The sequence below is a fragment of the Delphinapterus leucas genome, chromosome 20 (assembly GCF_059928025.1).
Source record: "Delphinapterus leucas isolate spDelLeu-1000000601 "Yukka" chromosome 20, BTC_Dleu_Yukka2, whole genome shotgun sequence".
NCBI lineage: Eukaryota > Metazoa > Chordata > Mammalia > Artiodactyla > Monodontidae > Delphinapterus > Delphinapterus leucas.
The window spans coordinates 54959436-54984904 of record NC_143148.1 but is presented as its reverse complement, the minus strand read 5'-3'; positions in this window follow the sequence as shown (position 1 = coordinate 54984904).

The window sequence follows — 25469 nt, the reverse complement described above, 5'->3', positions numbered from 1 at the left end:
GACTTCAGCTGCCCCAGGCCAGTGCTAGCCACCAGGACCAGCTACATGATTTACAGGGCCCACTGCTGCAAAATAAAAATGTGGAGCCCCTTACTCAGAAATTATTGAGAATTTCAAAACAGTACCAGCAGAGGGCTAAAGTAAGCACCATGTAACTATACCAGGGGCACATTCATGAAGCTGGTGCTGCCAGCCACTCTGAGAATCCCCACTGAAGGAATCCTCGCTGGTTGGGAAGATCTACCCTAAAGGATTCTCTGCCTGTTATCTCTCCCAGTACTGTTAGGCTCACCAGTGGCCTGGTACAAGTTCGATAAGCTAAACATTGAACAAACTGTTCCCAAACTGTTCTGTTTTGTTCAATTTGTTGTTCAATATACTTCCCACCAAGAAAGTGAAGGATCAGATTCCTTTTTGAAAGCACCAGTTGGTAACAAAGGACCAAAGAGGGTAAAGATTCTGAAGAACCTTGCTCTTAGTAAAGCTGTTTGGTACAATGACAGAAGGGTCAACGTGGGTGAACTGAGAATTGAATTAGTTGACATATAAAAGTTTCCCAGGTAAATTCCTCCTGAATATAAGGAGCCTGTCTTGGAGGACTCAGGCTACCAGCAGCAGTAAAGAGCCTTTGTTATCTTCTTCTCACTTTGCTTTAACCAAGATGTATGAAGAGTTGAAGCTGGGAGTTAGACTATTGGGCAACCAAAGCAATGACACAGAAAAGTCAGATCCCCCTAGAAGAGCTGGTAAGCAGAAGAGAGCTGAGGTAAGCACCATTTACAAGAGGTCTGCCTGCTTCCTGGCACAAGTTGGAGCAAGCCATCAGCAGGCAGGAGCCGTGAATAAGCTCAGGTGAAATGCTCTAGGTGGAAAAATAATTATAAATGGGTCATGAATGGGGGAAAAACAACTTCTGCTCTAAAGAGGCAACCAGCCTTACCTAGATATTCTACCTTGGACTAGAGCACCACTTCCTTATTTTATTCTTATAGTAAATGTGTGCATTTCCTAGAGCTGCTATAACAAATAACCAAAAACTGGCTGTCTTGAAACAAAGGGAATTTATCCTGTCACAGTTTTGGAGGCCAGAAGTCTGAAGTCAAGGTGTCAGCAGGGCCATACTTCCTCTGAAGGCTCTAGGGAAGTGTCCTTTCTCACCTCTTCCAGCTTCAAGACTCCAGATGTTCCTTAACTGTGGCAACATCCCTACAATTTCTGCCTCCAATGTCTCACACTCTGTATCTTTGTCTCTCATGACACTTGTCACTAGATTTAGGACGCATCTGGCTAATCCAGGATCATTTCATCTCAGGAGCTTTAACTTAACTACATCTGCAAAGACCTTTCTTTTCTTCCAAATAAGATAACATTCACAAGGGAGCAGATATTAGGATATGGTCCTATTTGGGATAGGGGGCCACTAGTCAACCCTATGAAATTTTTGTTTATGACTGTTGCACACAAAAATTAATATCATCATTTTTTGGAAAATCTGTAATTTTTCACGTGCTATGTTGGGGGAGACCCAGTTCACCTCCTTGCATGTTTCCATGAGTGCACTTCTATCCCGTTCCCCAGAAGAGAGTGGGACTGGAGTTCTTCTGGCCCCCTTAGCACCTCCTCACTTACTCATTCTTATGGGAAGGTCAGAGACTACTATTTCTGTGGAAACTGGAAGGTTTGACATCCTCTGGCCCCTTACTTACCAAGGATAAGAATAGATAAGTAGGCAGCATAACTCTATTCCCCCACAAATAATGGGTAAGTGGGCAGCCAGAAATGCTTGGCTGGCTGAGAACTTGCTGGAAATGAAAACCCGGCTTCACTTCAGATAGGTCCAAGTTCTAGATATAGGAGTTAACTGCAAAAACACTCACTTTGACCTCAGGTCCAAGCTGTGTTCTAGAGCACAGTTAATCAAAGACCCTGAATTTTAAGGGTTTGGCACTGGCCTTGCTCATTAATGCATCTGAGGTTTCACTTGATAATCACCTGGTTCTTCCACAGGGAGAAAGGAGGTAGGGTTAGAACCCTCAAATCTCCACTTTTCTAGTGTGTCCCGTGTATACATCCCTAACCATGGTTCGAATATCCAAGGCAGGTGTCAGTATTGTTTACTGGCTCCTAGCTATGGAAACTGAAGATTGTCTGAAAAAGACAATCAACATTTATAGCTGTAGCCTTGTAAATTAAAACTTAGAAAGTGATAATATATATTATATAATTCAAGACGTGAATTGCATAGTAAAATTTCTGAACTTGACAGCAAAAGGTCAACATAAAATTTTAAATATTTACTTAGCCATATGTTGACTGTAAAAACATCAAGAATTCTCCAGAATGAAAGAATAAAGAATTACCCTTCTAATAGTGAAAAAAAAGAAACCACCTGAATGTCTATCAGTAGAGGATAAATAAATTAAATACATTCTGGTACCTTTGTATTCTGGGGTAGTATACAGCCACCAAGAAAGAAAGACACATTATGTAAAAGCAGAGGTTGCAGAATAATACAAAATTGGGGATCCCATTTTTGATACAAGAAAGAAACCGTATATTTCTTTATGTTCCTATACACGACAATGCTAGGAAAAAAAGGCTACGAATATTCATAGTAAGCTGATGGCAGTGGCCGCCTCCGGGAAGAAGAGATGGCTTGGGAGCGAGGGGAACAAGTGAGTGGGGGGTTCCCATTTGTGGAATCGTTTTGATTTCTGACGATTAGGACGTATTCTCTTGCCACTTGAACATTTCAAATAATAATGTCAGTTAACTATTTTATATTTTGAAGGGTAATTTCTGGATTGTTTTAAAGGCCATAAAGGAATAGTTAGGTTTTATAAAAAATAGTAGACACTAAAAACATTTGGTTATCCAAACAAGTGTCTAGCTAGCTAGCTATTCACACACATATGTGTATTTATACACATAAATGTGTGTAGATATATACGTGTATATGTGATCATGTATGTATAGTATGAATTTATTAACTATCTAATTTCATTTTACAAAATACATTGAGCAACCTGATTCTTTTTCAGAACCTCCTTCTTCTCTTCTTTCCTTTTCCCTATCTCCCCCCACCCTCTCTCTCTCCCTCACTTCCAAACAAAAACAAGGTGCATTTAACAAAAGAGCAATTCCCTACTCCCCCTTCCGTCCTGACTCTCTAGCATTACCCCTGGATGTGGTTGAAGTGAACCAGCTCTTTACTCTGAGAAGTCACAGCAGCAAGACCTCCTTCATGCAATGTGTGTAGGTAGAGAAATCTCTGGTCCTGACCATGGGGTTAAAAGAAAAGGCTGTGTGACGTAGCAGAATCATCAAGGCTCTGGGAGTCACATCGACCTAGTTTAGAATTCTGGTTCTGCCAACTTGTAATTAAATGGCCTGGCAGAATAATTCAATCTCACCTGTAAAATGAAGGATAAAAATAAGTGCTTCAGAGGGTTAGAGTGAGGATTCAAGGAGGTAAATATAGCAAACGTGCAGCTAGAACTGGGCCTGCCATGGAATCTGACAGAGAAAACGCTGCCCCTTGCCGTCCACGCACAGTTTTTGGAAAGTGGGGGAAGTCTGTCTTGATGACAAGAGGCCATGTGCTTTGAGCTGGCAAAGGCAGCAAGAGCAGCAGGAACGGCTGACCTATTAACTCTGTGCCCCATGTCCCTTGACCAGGGACAAGGCTGGGTATAGATTCTGTTACCAAAATTTTCCAAGGACCTGGTAAATACACATTACCTTCACATCTTTCTCACTTCAAGGCAATTGCCTTCCAACCCACTTAAGCTTGATTCTTTATTTAGTCCCATTAAAGTACACTTTCTTGCCTCATCTTTTGGGGCAAGGCCAATTACGTGAAATACGTTTCTAGAATTCCTTAAAGGAAAATGCCACTCTTCCATTCTACTGGCATTGGACTAGGTTAGAATTATGATCCTTACTAGTAAGGTTCCATCATCTTTCTTTCTGTTTCCTTCCCCCACCCTCACTGACATCTTCAACAACTGGTCATTCCTTCCCTAGTATTCACAGTTTCTGAGTGCTGGGGACAGTGCTCCAAATTTCCCTGTGTGAATCAGATGCTAAAAATACAGCATCCGCTCTTCTCTTATAAAGCCCCACCTTGTCCACCCTCCTGGCTCCACAGTGTGCTCACTGGCTACCAGTCCCCACCAGCACCCTCCTTTGCCATCTCAAGCTTCCTACCCCACAACAGACCACGGGAAAGGCCCATGAAGCGAAAGTGAGCACTCAAGTGCCAGGCAGACTTTGCCTACACTCGTACCAGCAGAAATTAAAGACTGAAAGGGTGGGTGAACATGGGCCAGGCTTGCTGTGAGCGTTAAATTACATAATGTACGTAAAGTGCCCAAGATAGCACGTGGCACCTGGTGGTGGTGGTGACCATAAGACCCTTTCCTCCTCTTCTCCCTCCTCTCCTTCTCCTCCTTTCTTCTCCCTCATCCCCCTCCTCCCTTCCTCTTTTCTATTATTATTTTAACACTAATAGCAGCTGTCATTTTCTGATGCTCTTACTAAGTGTCAGGTCCTAAGCTAAGAGTTCACCCACAGCATTTCATTTAATCCCGATAACGGTTGTCTGCAAGGTGGACATTACTGAGTGCCCCTGACTGCTGCAAAGGCATTAATTAATAGTGAGATGTTGGGCTGTTGAGTCCAAATACCTGGGTTCTAATCACCACCTGGCACGTATTAACTGTTGGTCCCTGAGCAAAGAATTTCGTCTCTGGGAGCCTCATCTGTAAAATGGTGAAGTAAATATAGTAGCTACTGCGATGGGCTGCTGAGCGGTTTAAGGTCAGGGTACAGCATCTGGCACATAGTAGGACTCTCTGTGTAGCTGCCCTCTCTCTCTCCCCATCCTCTTCTTCTGCTCCTAATTCTATAGACTAAAACTGTCCAACAGAACAATGGATGCCTCCAATTGTGTATGTAAGCCACAGACATAGCTAAATTTCCTAGTGGCCACATTTTTTTTAAAAAAAAGGCAAAAAGAAACAAGTAAAATTAACTCTAACAACAAATTGTATCCAACCCTATATCCAAAATATTTTCATTTCAACATGTCAACCAGTATAAAAACCATTAATCACATATTTACAGTCATTTTTTTAATACTCAATGTCATCCAGCAGGGACTTGACACCTGCAGCACATCTTGGGTCACAGCAGCCACATTTCAAGGACTCAAAACTTACATGTGGCTGGTGGCTATGCTACTGAACAGGGCAGTGACAGACAAAGAAGATGGAGATAGATAAAGAGGGTAAGTCATCTGTCCCGGCCCACATGGCTCGGAAGTGGTATGACCAGGATTCAGACCATGCCTGTCCAGCCCCAAAGCCTGCCATGATTTTGTGATAGTCACATAAACAGTCAGATAGTGGCTCAAGGGCCTAGTTTTATGTCCTCTAGGTCGCCACGTGGAATGATTATTATGCTCTAAGTGGGACTGGAAACCCAACCCTTCAGGCTGGCAGGTTGCCCTCCATCTCTCTAACTGCTGCTGTCACATTAATGTGCATATACATTCTTTTTTCTTTAAATTTATTTATTTTATTTATTTATTTTTGGCTGTATTGGGTCTTTTTTGCTGCATGTGGGCTTTCTCTAGTTGTGGTGAGTGCGGGCTACACTTGGTTGTGGTGCGTGGGCTTCTCACTGGGGTGGCTTCTCTTGTTGCGGAGCATGGGCTCTAGGTGCGCGGGCCTCAGTAGTTGTGGCACGTGGGCTCTAGAGCGCAAGGTCAGTAGTTGTGGTGCACGGGCTTAGTTGCTTCAAGGCATGTGGGATCTTCCCGACGCAAGGCTCAAACCCACGTCCGCTGCATTGGCAGGTGGATTCTTAACCACTGTGCCACCAGGGAAGCCCCCGCACATACTTTCTTGTGGGCAGTGGGGGGACCTCTCTCTATCTTGTTCTGTTAAGATATAAATACAGCTGCGTTTCTCACCTCCCTTCCCTCCCAGAGGTAACCTCTTTCCAGAAGTTTATATGTACTTTCTACTTCAGACCAGACCTTGGCAAGCCTGAGGTGTCCTTAGGGAGTGGGATGACTAATTGGTGCTGGTCTCTGGGGACAGTACACTACTTGCTTATTCACCACAGTGAAGGACACAGAAGCCTCAGTAATCTCTTCAAATCACTTTGAATTGCTTGGCTTAAATCCACACATCTCTATCCCACCCCTCATGCTCCCCGATCCTTGAGACATTTTAGAAAGCATGTCTGCCAGCCTGAGGTGCCCTTTAGAAGAGCAGCACTGATGGTCTCTCTTCATCCTTCCCTTCCACCCTCTCAGAGGTCACTGCAGAGCCCTGAGCTATTCTGAAAGGAGAGGACTTCCTGCCCTCTGTGCCAATGATTCCCAAGAGCTGGCTGGAGATCAAATTTTCACTTGTTCTTGAAAAATGAGCAACATTTTAAGTTTTGTCACAGAGCTAAATTTATTCAATATAAAAGGCGACCTTTGTTGGTTTCCAGCCACTCTCTCTACAACCACTGTGATGAGTATTGGTTAGGGGTAGGGCCCCGGATACTACAGCCTGTGTCCCTTGGATTGAAAACTCTAATTAATTTTTATCAAATCATAACTGGGCATCCTGGAGTCCCAGAAGCATGTACCCTAAACACTGAAACTAATCACGCAAGTTAAAGAGAAAAGAAAAATCCACAACACTGTATATAATTTTGATTTCCTCTGTGAAATGGTGGTGAGAGTAGATGGTGGCGTACATTTGTTTTTGAATGTCCTTACTTGGCATAAGAAGTTGATGAGCCTATTTAAGTTTTCTAGAGTTATATATATATATATAAACTCACACACAGTACTGTATTTAGTCCTTAAAACTATTCTGCAAAGCAGGTAGTATATAGATCTATAAAATCTCCATGTCTGGGAACTACAGATCTGATACTTGCCTAATGGCATGAGATCTGGAAACCCTTGAAGACTAATGAGAAATACCCAGATGAGCAACCTGTTTGTGAGGCAGCAAGAGAGGAGGGTAACTCAGCTCTGCCACTTCCTTGGGCTCATTACTTGGTTCCTTTTTTGAAATGGGTTGGACCAGCTTCTTTCCAGCATGACACTATCACTGAAACAGCAGCTAACATTAATTGTGTCAGGCATTGTGCAAAGTGCCTGCATGCACTGCCAACTTTAATTCTCACAATAGCTCTGTTGGGTAAGTTTAGGTATTCCTGCAGTGGGGGGGGGGGGATAAGGAAATCAACAGGTAACTCTACCAAAGTTGCAGAGCTAGTGAGTGGCATGGTTGGAATTCAAACCCAGGTCAGTATGATTCCAAAGCTTGTGTTCATAACTGCTGTGCTATGGTATATTATATAGCTATGTGGAAGCAAATAGAAATTTTGGGTGTGAAAATTATATACAGTGTTGTAGACTTTGCATCTCTCTTTAACTTGGATGGCTAGGTCCAGTGTTTGGGATCATGAGTTGGGGACACCAGGATGGCCATTTCTGATGTGGTAGAAGTTAATTAGATTTTTCACCCAGGAGGCTCAGGCTGTGCCATCCTAGGCACCTGCCTGACTGACACTGGCACCAGTGGGAGCACAGGGAGAGTGACTGATGCAGGGCAAATACATCTCAGCCTCTTGCCTCACTACTCAGAGTACACTCTCCATTACAGAAGGCAATTCATTGCCTCACATTTCTCCACCGTCTCCCTACGTCTAACCTGCACACTATGAGGTGTACTGTACAGGATTTTCTGCGTACCGATCATTTTATCACCAACGTCTCCACATTGCATTCCTGTGAGAGGAGTTATAATTACACTAAAAGGTCTAAATGAGGCGGAGTTCAAATGGAGCCTAAATTTGTCAGAAGTCCTTACTCTTGCTTCCATCGTAATTTCTCCACACCACCGTACCACCACAAAAGACAACGTGAGCAGATCTGGAGCACCATCCTATGGAACCATGACTGCATTTGCCTGTGAGAAGGGGACTAGAATGAAATCAGTTGATAAACATGGTGAGCCACTTTGCACACAGCTCCGATTTAGATGATCACTCAGCCAGCTCTGGGCATGACTTAAGTCCTGCGTTATAGCACAAGAAAATAGACTTGGTTTCTGCCACCATGGAACCTATCTCGGCCTGCTGAGGATCAAAGTGAGAGAGCCGTATATTCTCATCTGCACAACCTTTATGGGTATTTATCTACGGTTTGGTTGAGGTCCAGGCACAAACTTGAATTAAAGGTTGAAATTGATGACTCAGAGCTTAGCTGGAATTGCAGGCGAGAAAATGGATCTGTGTACTGGGAGGAAAATATGTCTGAGGATGAGAGGGAGAGATGGAAGAGCCAGATGCTCAGACCCACATCCCACCCGTCTGCCCCAGGAGCTCCCATTAAGTTGTCGCACTGTGGGCAGCAGAGGGCACTATTAATACATTAGGAAGTGCACAGCACACTTGAAGAAACAGGTTTACAATAAATTTGAGTGTGCCATTTGGGCGGGGGTAGGTCATAGGATTATAGTTATAGCCTTTATTGTTTCCTGTTCTCAAACTCACAGATTAACAAGATTCTAAAATAAAGAGCGGCTACAGAGTGAAACTGACTCCTTCATGGAACTTCAAGATTTTATGATCTGAAGCAGAAACACACACACACACACGTATTTAAAATACAGTGATTACTATAGCCCAGCTTCATGATGCTAAATGCCTTACATGCATTATCTTATAATCTTCACCTCTATGTGGGTAGGTCCTGTTGCCATCTCCATTTTACAGATGACGAAACTGAGGCTCAGAGAGTCAAATGAATTGCTCCAAGTTACCAACTAGTGAGTGACAGAGCTGGGATCTGAGCCAACTTCAGACGCCAAAGCCCACACTCATAACCACTGTGCTATACCTCGTGGCAGGCATCTCTTGCATAATGTGAGAAGAAAACACCAACTCCTTAGCCACCAACAGTAACGGAGATGTTGCGAACTCAGTGTTGCTATATCTATGCCTCATCAAAAGTTGTGAAAAATAAGTGTGCTTAAACCCTGCAAAAGCCTCTCTTCCTCCACCAGCCAGCTCCTGACCTTAACCCAACAAAATTCCTGGGTTAAAAAGCAGATGGCTTTGATAGATGTTAAGTCTTGAAAATCTGCATGCAGCCCAAGGGTTTTATCCTCAACAGCAAATCTCAAGGTAACCCAATTTCTCAGGAAACCATGAAATTAGGAATTGTTCACCCCTTAGTCCATCTCTATCTAGATCTAGCACAGAGCATGGTGTAAAGTAAATTCTCAATAAGTGATGAATATATACATTAATCAACCCATGTAAGCCAATGACTCAATGACAAGTAAATGGAATCAAGAAAACCAACAGATCCCACAGGTGGTTGACGTTCTAGAGGTAACACACCAATGTAAACTCAGAATCTTATCATCTCTAAAATAGTCCACTTTGGAACTGCTATGACACTTAACTTTTGGATCCTTCTAGAAGGGCTGCTCCAGCTAATATTGCTCACTGTGTTCCCATAAACTAATCTAACAGGGGTACCAAAGCTGTTCTTCTGGGAATTCTCAGTGTTTGAAGTACATTATAGATTTTCTAATTCAATTCCTTTTCCAGGGATGACAAATACTTAGCATGTGTGTCTCTACCCTCCCCACTCCCCATGCCCAGGACAGACCTTGTTAATAGATCATGACACTCTTCCAACTCAGCCCGGATGGCCAGTAACAATCCATCAGACTGGATCCACAAGGTAAAACCCATTTATTTTCCTGACTCAAGACCTTTGGAATGACCAATTCAGCATCACAGCCAAGCAATGACCCAGCTCATGTCTGAACACCTCCATAGACTGGAAATACATTCTCATAACAAAAGCATATTCCATCTTCAGAATTCTGTTAGAAAACCTTTCTTAGGAATACTTCTAGTGAACAAAGAGACAGAACACCCATGTCTTCTATGCTTGCCTCTTTCCAAATTTTTATTAAAATACACTTGAAAATACAAATAACAGACAGCAGCTAGCCCTTGCAAAAAATAAAAAAAATGACAAAAATCCAAGGGGAATTTTCTCTAATTGCATTGATGACAGGGACTGAAGGGAGAGCACATTTTTGGAATACATGCCATAAATCCTACCCTTTAATTCACAGCAGCATAAATGCCCCCAAGGAACATAGGTAACACATATCCTTACTCCATTAAATTTCACTTTATGTCCTTTATTTCTACAGTGCCCAGGAAAGAAATGGAAGGCAATCCACAGGAACATCCTTCTAAGAGATTCAGAACTAGGATTATAGGAGATTCCTTCTCTCCCCATCAATGGCTCCTCTTAATCTCCATTCATTCTAAGACAGTAACATTTGACATGTACTGTGGTGATAATTAGTTTTGATTCTGAGATGCTTGGCAACCTAAGAAAATACCCTGTTACTAAAAATGTAGTCTCCCGTGCCCACACTATACAATGAAGAACAGTGCACATCATCTGAGAAACCAGGATGGGGTAAGAAAGGCTCCTCCCTCACTCCAGTAGGCCTGCAGACATGATCTTGTGCAAGTACACAGCACTGAGATCTCATCAGAGAGAAAAGTCAACACCCAGCTGGGCTAACTAAGGGCGTTTGCCCAATCTGTTGACAAGACACCCCCAACCTTCTAAGGAAGTGCTAACAGGATTGCAGCAATATCATACCCAGTGCAAAGACGACACTAACAAAATGACGTGTGGAGCAAATGAATAAAAGAATGACTAAATGAAGAGATGATAAAATGAACAAAAAGGGATAACGGGCTTCAGGAAAAAGAAGAACATGTCTCTAGAAATTATGCTCTTTAAGAAATGGGCAGACCATGGATTTTTGCACAGCCAGGCCAGGAGCCACAGGGACAAACAGGTGGAGAGGATGAGAAAGACAGCACACGGAGAGCTCACTACTGAGACTCACTGAGAATTCAAATACTCAATAGCAGAACCTAGGTCCTCACTGGAGGCAGAGAAGAGCAGAAGGGACGACGTGGAAATTAAATCAGATATGTGCCTTTGACAGCTGAGAAACTCCCAGATGGACAAGGAAGCTGGGACTGTTTCTATACGGTTCTCTCTATCTCATCACTTAGTCACTTCCATGGAGATACCCTCCCTGATGATCTAAAATAGATTCGCCCATTTGCCCACTGTTTACTCACTATGTTGTGGTTTTCTTCACATTTATTTTTAATATATGTTTACTACCTCCCAGACTGGGAACCCCATGGGGACACAGTCCTTATCTGCCCACTGCTGAGCCGTTACCCCCAAAGGAGTGCTGGGCATGTAGGAGGAATTTAATGAGTATTTATTATATGAATGCATGAATAAATCAGGGGAAGAAAAATTTACTACAACCAAACATAGTTTACTATTTCAGAGCAAGGGTAGTTTAATAATAGGAAATCTGTAACACAATGCATCATATTTATAGGTAAATTTTAAAGGTAAATTGAAAAATAAATCAATAAAATGTAACTAGTCATAATTAAAAGCCAAAATTTACCATATTAGGAATAAAAGAGAATTGACTTAATGTGAAATGAACACTAAGTTAAATCCAGTGTCAGTATATTTAATAGTGAAACACTAGCAACATTCCTCCTAAAATTGAAAATTAGATAAGAGTCCATAATATCCAAAGTTATTTTTACATTTTTTCTAGGAGCTCTAGTCCATTGAGTAAGTTCCAGATGGAATAAAGAGTTAAATGTATATCTAGGACACTTTTTAAAGTTTTTTACAAGTGTAAAATTAGCTGATTTTTCTCAAAATATCCAAGCATCAAAGCAATGAAAAAGACATATATTTTTCCTACAAAAATTAAAGCTTTTCTTAACTTTTAAAAGTAACAAAATACAGGAAAAATTGTTTTAAAACCCCCACAAAGCGTGTGTGTGTGTGTTTTTGTATATATCAATTATGCGTCAATAAATGTTTCAAAAATAAAACAAATTGATAATGCCTCAATATTTCGAGAATACTTATGTCTGTAATAAAAACTCTTAAGCCAAAGTTTTTAAATTTCAAGTCACAAAAAAACAAATTACAAAATAAAAGCAAGTGTCCAAATAAACAAAATTTATTCAATGTCTCCAATGAAAAATGCAAAACAAAACAATAAAATAGAATTTTATTTCAAAACTTTTCTTTTTAACGATCACGCTCTAGGCTTTTGAGGTGGAATGAAGCAGGTTCTCTTACTTACTGATAGCAGGAGAATAATTGTTGAAAGTCAAATGTTGAAATCTACTTTTCTCCCACTTCTAATCTATTCTCAACACTACAGTCAGAGTAATCTTTTCAAAGAGCAAATATGACCAGGCTACTTCCTTATCTAAATCCCTTCAGGGACTTCTAGTTGCTTCTAGAAAAAAGATCTAAATCATAGCACAGCCTACATGATCCTCTATGGTCTGGCCACTGTCTCCCCCTGAACTTCATGTCCCGGTATCTGTCCTACATCAATAAGAGCCTTCCTCTCTGCACTCAGTGTTCCTCATTCCCTCTCATCCCAGCCTTTTCGACTGTGATCCTTTCTCCTGGACCACTCCTCTCCTTCTCCCAATTCACCTTTATTTTTCCCAGGTCTTAGCTTTATCTTCTATCCCCAGGGAAAATTTACCTGGTCTCCCTGAATAGAAGTTCTCCCAATAAAGTTTCTTTGAATATCATGGACTTCTCCTTCCTGGCACATATCACGGTTTTAATTTTATGTTTGTTTTGGGTGGTTACTTAATATCTCTCTCCTCCCCTAGACTGTGAGCTCTCAGAAATCAATGGCCAATCTCTTTGTGTTTGCTATTGTAGCCTGAGTACCTGGACCATAAGATATGCTTAAAAAATATTTACTGAAAGAAGCAAACTCCAGTTCATCTTGGCCACTCCTAAAACAGCAAGACCTAAAGTTCACCCATGCATGGTTCGCCAAGTCATATAAGTGCAGGACACGCACATTTCTGAATATAGCCCTATCACAGGGTTGAACAAAAGTGAAGTTACTATCCTCTGACATGCCACCATTAGGCCACGTCATCTCCAATTTTATTCTTATGTACTTGCATTCCAGGATTCCAAAGTGAAATGTTATGTTTATCCCTACTAAATTTCCTCTTGTAAACTAAGCCCATAATTTCAACGTTTTGAAGACCCTTCTGAATCCTGATGGTGTCAAATTCCATGTTTCCTCTAGTTTCATGTCACCCACAATTACTTGTCTTTTAAATTACTGATGAATGCTGTACAATTACAATGATAACTATGAAGATATGTATCATTTATTGAGCCCTTATTTAAAAGCATCAGGTCCTGTGACAGCCTATTTGCACACTGACTCTTGTCACCTTCCTAACAACGTTAGGAGGTGGGTATTTTCATCTCAGTCTTTAGAGATGGTAAATCTGTGGCTCTGAGGATCAGTTAACTTGTCTGTGGTCTCACAGCACATTAATGGAAAGATAAGGATTTGAACTCAGGCATCTCTGTCTCCTAAGGGTCTTTACATGACTGTAGTGGCTTTCAAGCTTTTCTTAGCCATGAAGTCTGTTGTTTCGGGTAAATCTTACATGGAAGCCTGCCATACAGCTAAAGTCAGAATAGACCTCTGCCTAGCACAGCTTCAAAATTACTGCAGCACATTGGACTGATTTTCACTACAGAAGGCCTAAATCAGAGGCCTGGGTGAACCCCTAGAAACCTGTTAGATTCACAGTAACCAGCCACTTGTTCTGGAATATACTAGAGTATTCTGGAACATTTTAGCTCAAATGCTATGAGCTTTGGCTGCTAACTGCTCACAGCTGCTCCGTTTTTCCAGAAAACAGCCCGTGGAGGACCAGAAATCTGTCATCCAGAAGGGTACACCATTCTCCAGGGGCATCCCATAGTCGATGACTGGCCGATATAGGTGGACAATAGACCAATCCTGCTGCCTCAATTCAGAGGACAACCTTGTGGGACATTTTATATCCCAGAGGCCTCCATGGGTCATGCCAAGACTAGAGGCCACTTCCCTGCTCAGCTTTTTTCCCTTCCCTCTTCTGCTACCCTTACTCCCTCACAGTTTTTGGGTTTTTTTTCTTAAGAGCACTCCCTCAGTAAATCACATGTACCTGAATCCCTGATCAGACTTGACCTCCAGGAAACCAAACCTAAGGCATCTGGCAAACAAGAGTGGTCCTGGGGAAAAATGAGACTGATGTTGAATCATTTGCTGGTGGGCAACGAAGACTTCCATCATTAGAGATCATCTCTCATGTGTGGGCACAATACAACTGCAAAGACTTTTACCTGGGATAAACTGAAACAGGCTACAGGTGGAAGGGGAGGCCCTACCTGATGCAGTATCTCTGGCATTTGAGAGGTATGGGCGTGGAGGAAAATATATAAGGACTGTGGAATTGAGTGGTTGTTGCTGAAAACAACGTTGGTTGATGCTTTGAGGAGAGAAAGTAACAGAGAGAAAATGGATTTTCAGTTTCCAGGAAAAAATAACCTTGAATGTAAGAGCAGGTATCCTGGGATTCCCATCCTATCCCTGGATGCTCTAGAAAGCTACGTCACCTAAGAGGGTTTCCCCAAATGACACTCTGGGCTATCTATGAATTATATCAAAATTTCTAGCTACTCAGCCAAATATATTAAAACAGGAAATCAAACTGTTTCATTCATCCTTATGAACCTAAGAAAACAGGAGACAGAGGAATCTTAGACTTTACAGCATGTGGGTTTTGTCAAAAAGATAGTTCCTCTGTCATGGGGGTTTACAGCTTTTCCCAATTCAATTAATTGGAATCTCACAGAAAAGCAAATGCTGTCAAATAAAAGACTCAAACATCTGGGACACCAAGCATAATCCAGTGAAAAACACTTATGCAGTCACAGCTTGTGGATGGGAATTTTAAGAGCTTTTATTTCTAAGAACCACTGCTCAGAGAGCGTGGCTTCTTTTCACAGCTAGTACACAGGCAGGTTTAGGTGGTGGTTTTTCTTAGAATGCAACTGAGTGAGCCTTCTCCAGTGCATTCATTCAATCAAAATATATTAATTGAATGTCTCTTTGGGGCCAGCCATAGTGTTAGGGTATAATGGTAAGCAAAGTCATTTCTATACTCATGGAGCTCAGGGTCTAACTCCATTTCAAAAACTCCTGGCCCAGAAGGAGAGAGTCATGGAGAGAACGTGACCCTGACAAGATATGTGACCGTTGTTAGTCAAGGGACACAACCAGACTGAGGCACTTTCACCCTCTTTATTCCCTCTTAAGGCTCTCCATTGGCCAACCCAATCAGAGTCCAGAGGACCAAGGAGCCCCACTGATAGAGTTCACACAGATGAGCTACTGAGGGCACTGAGCAGGAGAAGGAAGCAGAGAAGACCTGGAGGGACAATGGAAGAAGTCAGCACACAGTCATGACCCAGCTATGATCAATAACTGTTATCTCAGCAAACTACTCCCCTCTAGCTGGCTACATTCAGCCTCCAGGATACTCTCATGGTGTCCTTTGTATATAATTTTTCTCTCATTTAATTCTGAATCAAATAATCTCCTCCAATCTATTATATATGACCAGGGTTGTCTTTCCATATAGGAAGTTTTTGTCTTCCTGTGTAGCTTCTGGATATATAATGCTCACTCCCCTTCTCTTTCTATGTGACCAAGTTCTCTGGAGCAAAATTATTCCCTTCGAGAACTCTGGAATTCCTGAAAGATCATATTTAGCCTTCTGGTATGAAAATATTGATGGAGATAAAACCTGTTAAATCCCAATTTGACTGCCAATCTGTGTTCAGAGCCACTTTCAAATGAGAGCTCAAGAGACTGTGGAAGAAAAGGCAGTCTGAAAATGGTATATACATGCCTAGGGATAGTGATGTATGATCAGAATTGTTACTATTAAACACTCACTCGGTACCACCGAGGAGAAGATTTTATAGCAAAGTATGACCTTGAGAGTAATGTGGCCTAAACGGAGGAGGCTGCTGATGGTATTAACAAAAATGGTAACATTGGTACATATCATTTTTCAAGTACCTACTAAGTGCCTGACATTATACGCAGCCCTTTATACATATTAATCTCATTTAAAATTTTATTGATCTGACTAATATTAATTATATACACATCTCATTTAATACTCAAATTGATCTGATTAAAGAGGATTTTTGCTTCATACAGCTTATCTCACTCAATACTTAAATTGATATTATTATTCCAGCATGTTTACACATATTACTGTATACATTGTGTACATTTAACACTCAAATAGATATTATTTCAGCATTTGTCTACATATAATTTTACGCATTTTTATACCTTTTATCTCATTTGATACTGAAATTGATAGTATCATTCCAGCTTTACAGCGCAAGGTACTGATGCCCAAGGAGTGTGAGGTATCGCTGAGAATCAAAAAGCTGGTAAGCACTGGAGCAAGGCTGACATGCAGGCCTGTCTGGCCCCCGTGCTCTTTCTCTCTCCACCACAAATGAAAGGCCTCCCCCAACATTAATAGCTGACAAGCGAAGACTTTGGCCCAGGCTAGGCGCGGTGCTATTTCTGTGTGCACTTTTTGCATTTGATTTTCACAACAACCCTATGAGGTGGGTTCTATTTTCAATTCCTATTTTGCAGAGCTCAAAAATGGCACCCAGACAAGTTATAGTAATTAAGGGAGACTTGTACTATCCAGACATCTGCTGGGAATCTGGCTAAAAATAGAGGGTCTGGCGAGTTGCTACACTGGGGACGGTTTCATTCTTTCAGTGTTGATGAAGCAATGAGGTGACCTGCCACTGAGGGCTTAGCCTGCATTAAGGAAGAAAGATGAGTTAGCAATGGTGAGGTGGCAGAAGGCCATAGGAAAGTAACTCTGTTTTCCTGAGGATCTTAGTCTTCCAGAAAGAGAAAAACTAGCACTGGCAGGTACAAACCCTGAACTCTTAGAAATAGATTTTTTTTAACTTTATATATCACAGTTCTGTGATTATGAGTGACAGAAAGTAACTCTGGATACCTTAGCAAACAACAACAACGACAGCTCAAAAGAAGATAAAAGTATAGCTGTTCATTTTACACAGAGAAAACATGGGCACAGGGTTTTGTAGGCTAAATAGTTACATGCCTTGAAAATAGATGGAAGATTCTAAAGAAAGACTGTAAAGATGAAATCCCAAATAGCTCCAGTGAGAAGGAAAAGGGGTGAAGTTAGCAAGGCGACACTGGCTCTCTGAAGGCATCGTGTCTTGAAAGGCTCAGTAACAAAGGCAGGGCACGTGATCAGAGAGACAGAGCTGTGACGTCCCACTGACCTGGAGGAATGCAAGGCTTTGGGGAAGGGGAAAGCCCAGAATTAATGCAGGCAACAGCCAAAGAAAAAAGACCAGGGGTGCACAGCACATTTCCTGGGGAGTACTAAGAATGGAACTAACATTCATTGACCTTAATTGTTATAAGTTTGGCTTCTGGAGTCTGATGTAGCTGAGTTGGAATCCTTCTTGTGTCTTAGACTAACCTAGTGACTTTAGACAGGCTCTTCTTCCAGAGGGAGCTAACATCCTGTTTTCTTCAAGTCTTGGTTCATACCATTCCCTTTTCAATGAGGCTACCCTGACTATCCTATTTAAATCCTCTCCCTCCTCTCCCCAGCTCCAAGACTTTTAATCTCACTTTCCCTGTTCTACCCTTCCCTTTCCACAGGACTTATCATCTTTTATCATACTAAACAAGTTTATTATTATTATGTGTAGTGTATTGTTTATTGTGCAACCCAACCCACCACATACAATAAGGCTAAGGTGTTTGCTGATTTTGTCCAAAAATATATCCCAACTGCCTAGAATAGTACCTGGCACACTGTAGTGCTTAATAAAATAAACACTTATTGAATGAAGAATGAAGTTCCTTCATCCCTCTGTCTTGTCTGTAAAATGGGGACAATGTTCACTGTGTTTTATGGATATTAAATGAGATGATGCATGCAAAAGACACCCAGCATAGTGCCTGGCAAAAAATAGTCAATAGATGTAGGCAATTATAGTGCTTTTTATATCAATTAATTTTCCCACTTGATCCTCATGTTAACTCTGAAAAATAACATCTTGCTGATGAGGAAATATAATTTATAGAGATAAAACCAGTTGTTAGTTTGATCTAACATCAGAGGCTTCATTTGTGGGAACAGTATAAAGAGAAGAAGGCTAGAAGAGAGACAAAGGAATTCATATTCCATCTTTTCCAAGCCTTTTCTAGCAAAGGATGGTTAGCCCCAGACTAGCACAGGGATAGAATTCCAAAAACAGTGATCAGATGTATGTTCAGTGAACATTTTAATTCCTAATGTGGTGATCACTAGAAATCATGTTGGTTCACTAGGAGGTATTTGTACTACATAAGTGCATTTCCTTCCTTGATAATGTTACTGTGATAATAGAGGAAAGCTTTAGGCCAAGCACAATGTATCCTGATTTCAACAGAGTATGTAACAACACCCCTTTTAGACTTTATGCATAAGACAGTGAAATGTAGGTTCACTGGTTGTTGGATTTATCACTTGGACCAAAGATCAATAAACTTTTTCTGTAAACAGCCAGACAGTGAATATTTCAAATTTTGCTGGCCATATTGTCTCTGTCAGAACTATTCAGTTTTGCCATTGTAGTGTGAGAAAAATAGACAGCCATAAACAACATATAAACAAATAAGTGTAGCTGTGTTCCAATAAAACTTTATTTACCAAAAAATGCTACTGGCTGGATCTGGCCCATGGTTGTAGTTTGCTAATCCCTGGCCTAGATGGTGGAATGGCTATAATCCTAAGTGTGCCACGGACTGAACTGGCAAACAGTCTCTACTGCAATGATATGAGAATAGGCTGACTACATTTATGAGTGATACAGAGCTAGGAGAAATATCCAACATGATGGATGACAAAGTCAAAATTTTAAACTAGGCAGAGACACCAAAACTACCAGCCAAAATTAATGTGATACAAGTTCATGCCTGAAAGTATATTGTTCTTTGGTTAACAAAACATCATCGATAATGAAAATAAGCTACATTCTATCTATCAACACAATGAAGGGAGAAAACTGGGTTTGGCAAAAATTGCTCAAAAATGATCTGGGGTCGGCCATATGCTTCACTTATTATTCATTCACTCACTTCTTTAGTTTTCAGCAACAAGTCCCACCTGCTTACTAGGCCCTATGCATAGTGTTGGAGTGGTTTTGATGATAAATAAAAGTCTCAGTCCTTCAAGACACATAATATAATCTATTAGACAAGGAAGATGTCCCTTTATTCATTCATTCACTTATTTGTTTTTTCAAAAACTAAATATTGCAGCCAACAGTGTGGCAGGGCCAGATCAGGGTGTGGGGATGAAAAAGGTAAATGAGATTTAGTCTTCGCCTTTGAGGAACTCTGAATATGATCCTGGAGATACATTTTATGTAAACAGATCAATTACAATACAGCATGGTATATGCTGTTTCAGAAATATGAATCGAATGTGTGAAAGCAGAGAAAATGAAACAGCTAATTCACTCTAAAGTATTCCATGAAACCCTAACATTTGAGCCGTTTCTACAAAGTGGATTAGGAGTTTTACTATCAGATGCTGATATATTGTTTAATGTCTGAAAGACTTTTGTGCCTGGTTACAAACAACCACAAATACTGTGCTTTGTTTTGATGTTCCATTTACTAAAATCATCCATTAGATCATAGGTAAATTTTTCAAAACAACTCTTTTGGTCATGTAAATGTTGCTGACAAATTTTATGAACCTCCAGTAAAGAAATTAAACTACCATTACAAGCGTAGTCTCTTAGTTGGGTTTTCTGCAGAAGCACTCCCTGATCAGGGTTCAAGTGTGCACAATGTGGTTGGGAGCTGTAAGGGATGGAAGCGGGGGGCAGTAACTGGAGAATCAGTCCAGGTAAGGAGCGTCAGACCAGAAGGGATATGTTATCAAGCCAGCTACCGTAGCTGGTGACTGAAACAATCTCATGAGGAAGCGCTGGGAAATGATGTAAAGTCATACCTGGAAATTATCCTGGCCAAAGGGCAAGGGAACTGAGGTATCTATACTCCCATACCTGTCAGTCACTGGGTAGGGACTGTCTCAGGATAGTGATAGGGGTAGTTAATTCCAAGGCACTTCCAGTCTACCCTATGCACATGTGCGGGTGGGTTCTGGAAGCAGTGCAGTCTGCCTCTGCCTGGAGTTGGGCTGGAGAGCATGCAAATGGGGTTCTGAGGGCACACGGGTGAAATACCGGCAGCAGCTACTACCTGTACGTTGTGTGAGTCTTGAACATTTCAGACACCTTCAAGAGCAGGCAAAATATACAGGCACATAATGCTTACAAAAGTACTAAAACTTACTCTAAAACAGCAACACCAAGCATTCCATTCATTGCTTCGTTATATTTGTCTTTGTACTTCTTACTTTCTAGGGTAATTCCTATGTAGCTTTTATTTCTTCTAGGGTTTTCGCTGTAATATTTTGACAATATTTCCTGGCTGTAGTTATTATGCTATACCCAAGTAAAAGGAGAACTTCTCAGGCCACTTGAGGTTAAAGATCACCTAAAGTAATTCAAGCCTGGTCATAAGACTGAGTAAAGTCCATTCACTATATCCTCAAGATAGAACTTTCTAGATCTACCCTTTCACACAGGACTTACTTTTTGGCAACTTGGGGATAGCCTCGCAAACTGTGTACTCTGAATGTCGTGTTTGGCTAGCATTACACCTCTTTGCCTCTTAATGCTGTCACTTTAATTTACTGATCTTGTCTGTTAGCATTATTTAAAATGTACAAATTTCTGTTTCTATTTTATTATAATTTCTACAGCTTCCTAGAGGTTTCATCTCCTAGGAGATGAGCAATTGGGTCTGTGTACTTAGCATGCCTCTCAAGGACTCTGAGCTAATTAATCATTTTGGAACACTGACTTGAACCCTCCTTCTACTTGGCCATTATGCATGACCATCAGTATGATCTGTCCTGCCTACACTTTGAACACAATATACTTCGTTATTTTTGGAATTACTTGACTTACGTACACTTGTCTAGTTTATTCTTTCTTAATTGCACTGATAGAAGCAAGTACAGATTTCTATTTTGCATGCAAATACTTGATCAAAGAATATAAAAGTATTTGGTTCCATGGGAAGTGGAATGTTTTGTGATAAGAGCACAGACCCTGGAGCCAAATGGCCTGGCTTCAAGTTTGGGGTACCCCACTCACCAGCTGTGTAACCTTGAACAGGTCACTTAGCCTCTTGGTGCTGTGCAAAGGTGAATCAGTTCCTGCCATTAATGAGCCATTTTTAGCAATGACAGAACTATGCTACTTTAAAGTTGTGAGTTCACACTTATAACCCTCAGTATAACAAATTTGTTTGCAATATTCCACTTTTTAGCAAGTGAGAGTTTCTTTTTTTTTGTGGTACGCGGGCCTCTCACTGCTGTGGCCTCTCCCGTTGCGGAGCACAGGCTCTGTATGCGGCATGTGGGATCCTCCCGGACCGGGGCGTGAACCCGTGTCTCCTGCATTGGCAGGCAGACTCTCAACCACTGCGCCACCAGGGAAGCCCTGAGAGTTTCTTGATTACTAAGATTTTATCTTATATTGACAGCAGAAAGGGGGATGGAAATGGAGGACACAGAAGTTTAGAGAGAACACTCTGTGGAAAGGCAGAGTAGGAAAGAGCATGCCATGAGATAGATAATAACAAGAATGGGGGGGCTGGTGTGATCCTTGGACTCTGGAGCTGCTTCCTCTTACCTCCTTGACCAACGTGAATCCCATTACACTACACTTTTATAACACCCTGCATCTCGCCTTGTACTACTTACCACAGCTGCAACTTTACAATTATTTGTGTGGCTCAGACGTCTATGCCTTCTATTAGACTGTAAGCTCCAGAGGACAGGAATGTATTAGGGTGAAAAACAAACAGATGCAAAAACCAAGATGGATTACTTGGAAACTACAAGTTTTGCTTGTTCGTTTGTTTGTTTCTGTTTTGTTTTTTCTCATTCAGTTAACATGTAGTTGGATGTTTGGGAGGCAGCCTTGCACACAGTGACCAAGGAACCCAGGCTTCTTCCATTTAGTGTTTCTACCAATCCCTGGGTCATGAACATCCCTCTCTGGATCTGCTACATTTGACCAGCAGCTGAAGGGAGAGAAAGAAAGGAGGCTCATGCATGGAGAGTTTTAATGGCTAGCCCTGGTGGTAGTATTCCTCATGTCGACCTATTCTGATGTGGCTTGAATTACAGTATTTGGTGTTTTCGTGAGTGCTTTATTTCAGTTAGCATAATGTCCTCAGGGTCCATCCATGTTGTAGCATGTGACAGGATTTCCTTCCTTTTTAAGGCTGAGTAATATTCCATTGTCTATATATGCCATATTTTGTTTATCCATTCATTCCTCAATGAACATTTGGGTTGCTTCCATCTCTTGGAATATACGTAACACTACTGAATTATACTTAAAAATGGTTAAGATGGCTTTAAAGAAAAAAAAAGTGATGTGGCTGGGCACCCTCTAACAGTCTACCCCATAGTGATGGAACCTGAGATGGAATGATCTCCTGGACTAACAGTGGACAGAGATCGGATCTACCCAGGCTCCATATTTCTTGTTCCTCCCTTATGGGCAATAATAGTTTTAAAAGACTGCTTCCAAGATGCCAACGTCCTTGCATGTCTGATGGTCTCCTTTTGCTGAGAGGTCTGCAACATGGGCTATTAAGCACTCTGGATTCAGAATGTAAGGGCCCCACAATGCTGGCATTCCAACCCTCCCAGAATTTCCAAGAGCTCCACTTCCAAATCTCCATTCACTTCCTCTGATACATTCCCCAGCTGTGAACATGCAATACAACGTGTGATTGTAAGTTCTGGCACTGAGATCAAACAGACCTAGGTTTCCAGACTGGCTTCTGCACTCACAATCTGTGTGTCTCAGGAAGCTAACTACTTTGCTTGAGCCACAGTTTCCTTGGCAGTGAATGAAGACTAATGTAAGTTCTCTCTTGGATATCTTCTCCAGATCCACTCTCTGTACATCCAAACCGACGTATACGGCAGACCAACCTATACGGACTATACCAGTGGTTCTCAACTGGGACAGCTTTGCCCCCTCAAGGGACAGTTGGAGATATGGAGACATTTTGGGGTATCACAGCTGAGGAAGTTGCTATTATCATCCAGTGCGTAGAGGCCAGGGATGCTATTAAACATCCTACAGTGCACAGGAAGGTTTCTTCACAACAAAGAATGATCCAACCCCAAATATCAATTGTGCAGAGGGTGAGAAACGCTTGGCCACACCAATAGGTTCTCTGCTCCTCTGGCTCCTGGCTGGCATCGGCCAATGGGGAGCCCTAGCAGAAATCAGGAGAGAGAGGAGTGTGAAGTCACGCTAGTCATTCCCTTTGCTCTAACTCAAAGGGGTTGCCTTGGGTTGGCTGTGTCCCTCCCCGTAGGCCCCTGCTCCACTCAAAGCAGGCTCTTCTCCTTCTGGGATCTAGCAACTGTTGCCTGTGCTCATTTCTTTGGCCTAAGGGTGGTAACAGCTCTGCTGATACTGGCCCCAGGGTACCACACTTCCTTTTGAGGCTCCTTTGCACCTTGCCACATCTTTGTAAATAGTCCCCTTTCAAGTTATCTTAGTTTGATGATCTGTTTCCTTTTGGGATTCTGGGTGATATCAATAACAACCTCTTAAGGCTATTGTAAGATTTCAATGAGATAATAGAAACATTTGGCATGATGTGAGGCATGCTGCAAATGTTCAGTAAATTATAGCCTTCTCACAGTTCCACTCTGGGCATTGCTGTTACCTTGGGTTCTTTGGACAGATGACCCTTCCTTCATATGAGCCACCTGAAAATTTTTCTCCCTTTTTAATTTGCAGCATTCTTCGATCTTAAGAGATTTTTTTTTTTTAACAGCTATGCTCTAGTGTCTAGAGACAGCTATTCTGCTGCAGAGCTCAAATATGGCATTAAAATATGCTGTGAGTTGGGAAACCTTTGCAGAAATTCCAGGCCTGTCTCTCCTCTCAGAATGCAAGACATTATTTGTCATCCTATCACATAAATTTGGAAGCAATGTCCATGCTGGCCTTTTTGTCTCTCGGTTTCCTGACTCAGTAGTAAGAATGGATGAGCCTGATTTTTATTGCTGGTGACAGGAGGAGAAAGGTTGGGCTCCAGCCTCTGCGAGTAAGGTTGGATGAGATTCAAACAAGGCAAGTGAAATCACCATGCCCCTGCCCAAGAGAACATGGGGCCCTGGGCAGATTCACTGCAGGTAAAATGCAAGACCAGACTCCAGCCATAGAGTCTGTTTGAGAATATGTGGGAACTACTGGGGCAGCTCATTCATTCAGTCACTCATTCATTCAATATACTGATATTTGAGAGTAACTCCAGCTCTTTTTCATTTAAGTCTATTCTATGATATCACCCTGAGTACATAGAACAGAAAAGTTAAAGATAATAGTCACATTTTCATCCACTGTCTCATCCAGATCTTTTAAAAGCTCTATGTGGGGGGCGTTCCTATTGGCCCATTTTAAGGTGAGGAAACTGAGGCTTGGAGAAAGTCATTTGCCCAAGCTGCATGATGGTGAACTAGGATTCATAAGCAGACGAGTAGACTCTAGAGTCAGACAGACCAGCCTGACCGTAGGAGGTTACTTTGCTGACCCTCTGTCCTCTGTAACACCAGGATTATGATGAACCAACTCACTGCCTAGCCCATGGTCAATGCTACGGCTGGCAGCTATGCAGCTAAAACCATTATTAGGAAGTAAGGAACTTTGAGCCTGGCATCCCTGAGGTACGATCCTGCTCTGCTTCTAAAAAGCTATGTCCCTCAGGCAAATCATTTGAACTGCCTGGGCTCAGTTCCCTCATGTGCCAAGTGGAGGATAGTAATGTCTGCCTTACATGGTTGTGGTGAGAACTCCACAAATGCAGAGGTCTCCAAAGTGGAGTGTGCGCATTCTGAGGTGGGATGCAAGAAGAAGGTATCAGAATTTTGATCTCTAGCTTATTTAATTCACTTCAAAATAAAAAAGGAAATGAAGCTTTACTCATATTATTGTATGAATAGACGCTTGACACCCATATTCGATCTGTGTGTCAGCTCTTTTCTTTCTTCTACAACGCAGATTAGCTGCTAACACATTCACTTGCTTTGATCAAATTCATTCATTCATTTGCTTTGAGCAAGTTGCCTTGTGTGGCAATTGATGTGAGACCAGGTAAACGGATTTCAGGATTATAATAACCAGTTTTTAAGCAAACTCACAAAAAGGACAAGTGACTTTTAAAAAAATCCTGCTAGGAATCTATTTCAAAACATGCTAACAAGGTAAGTAT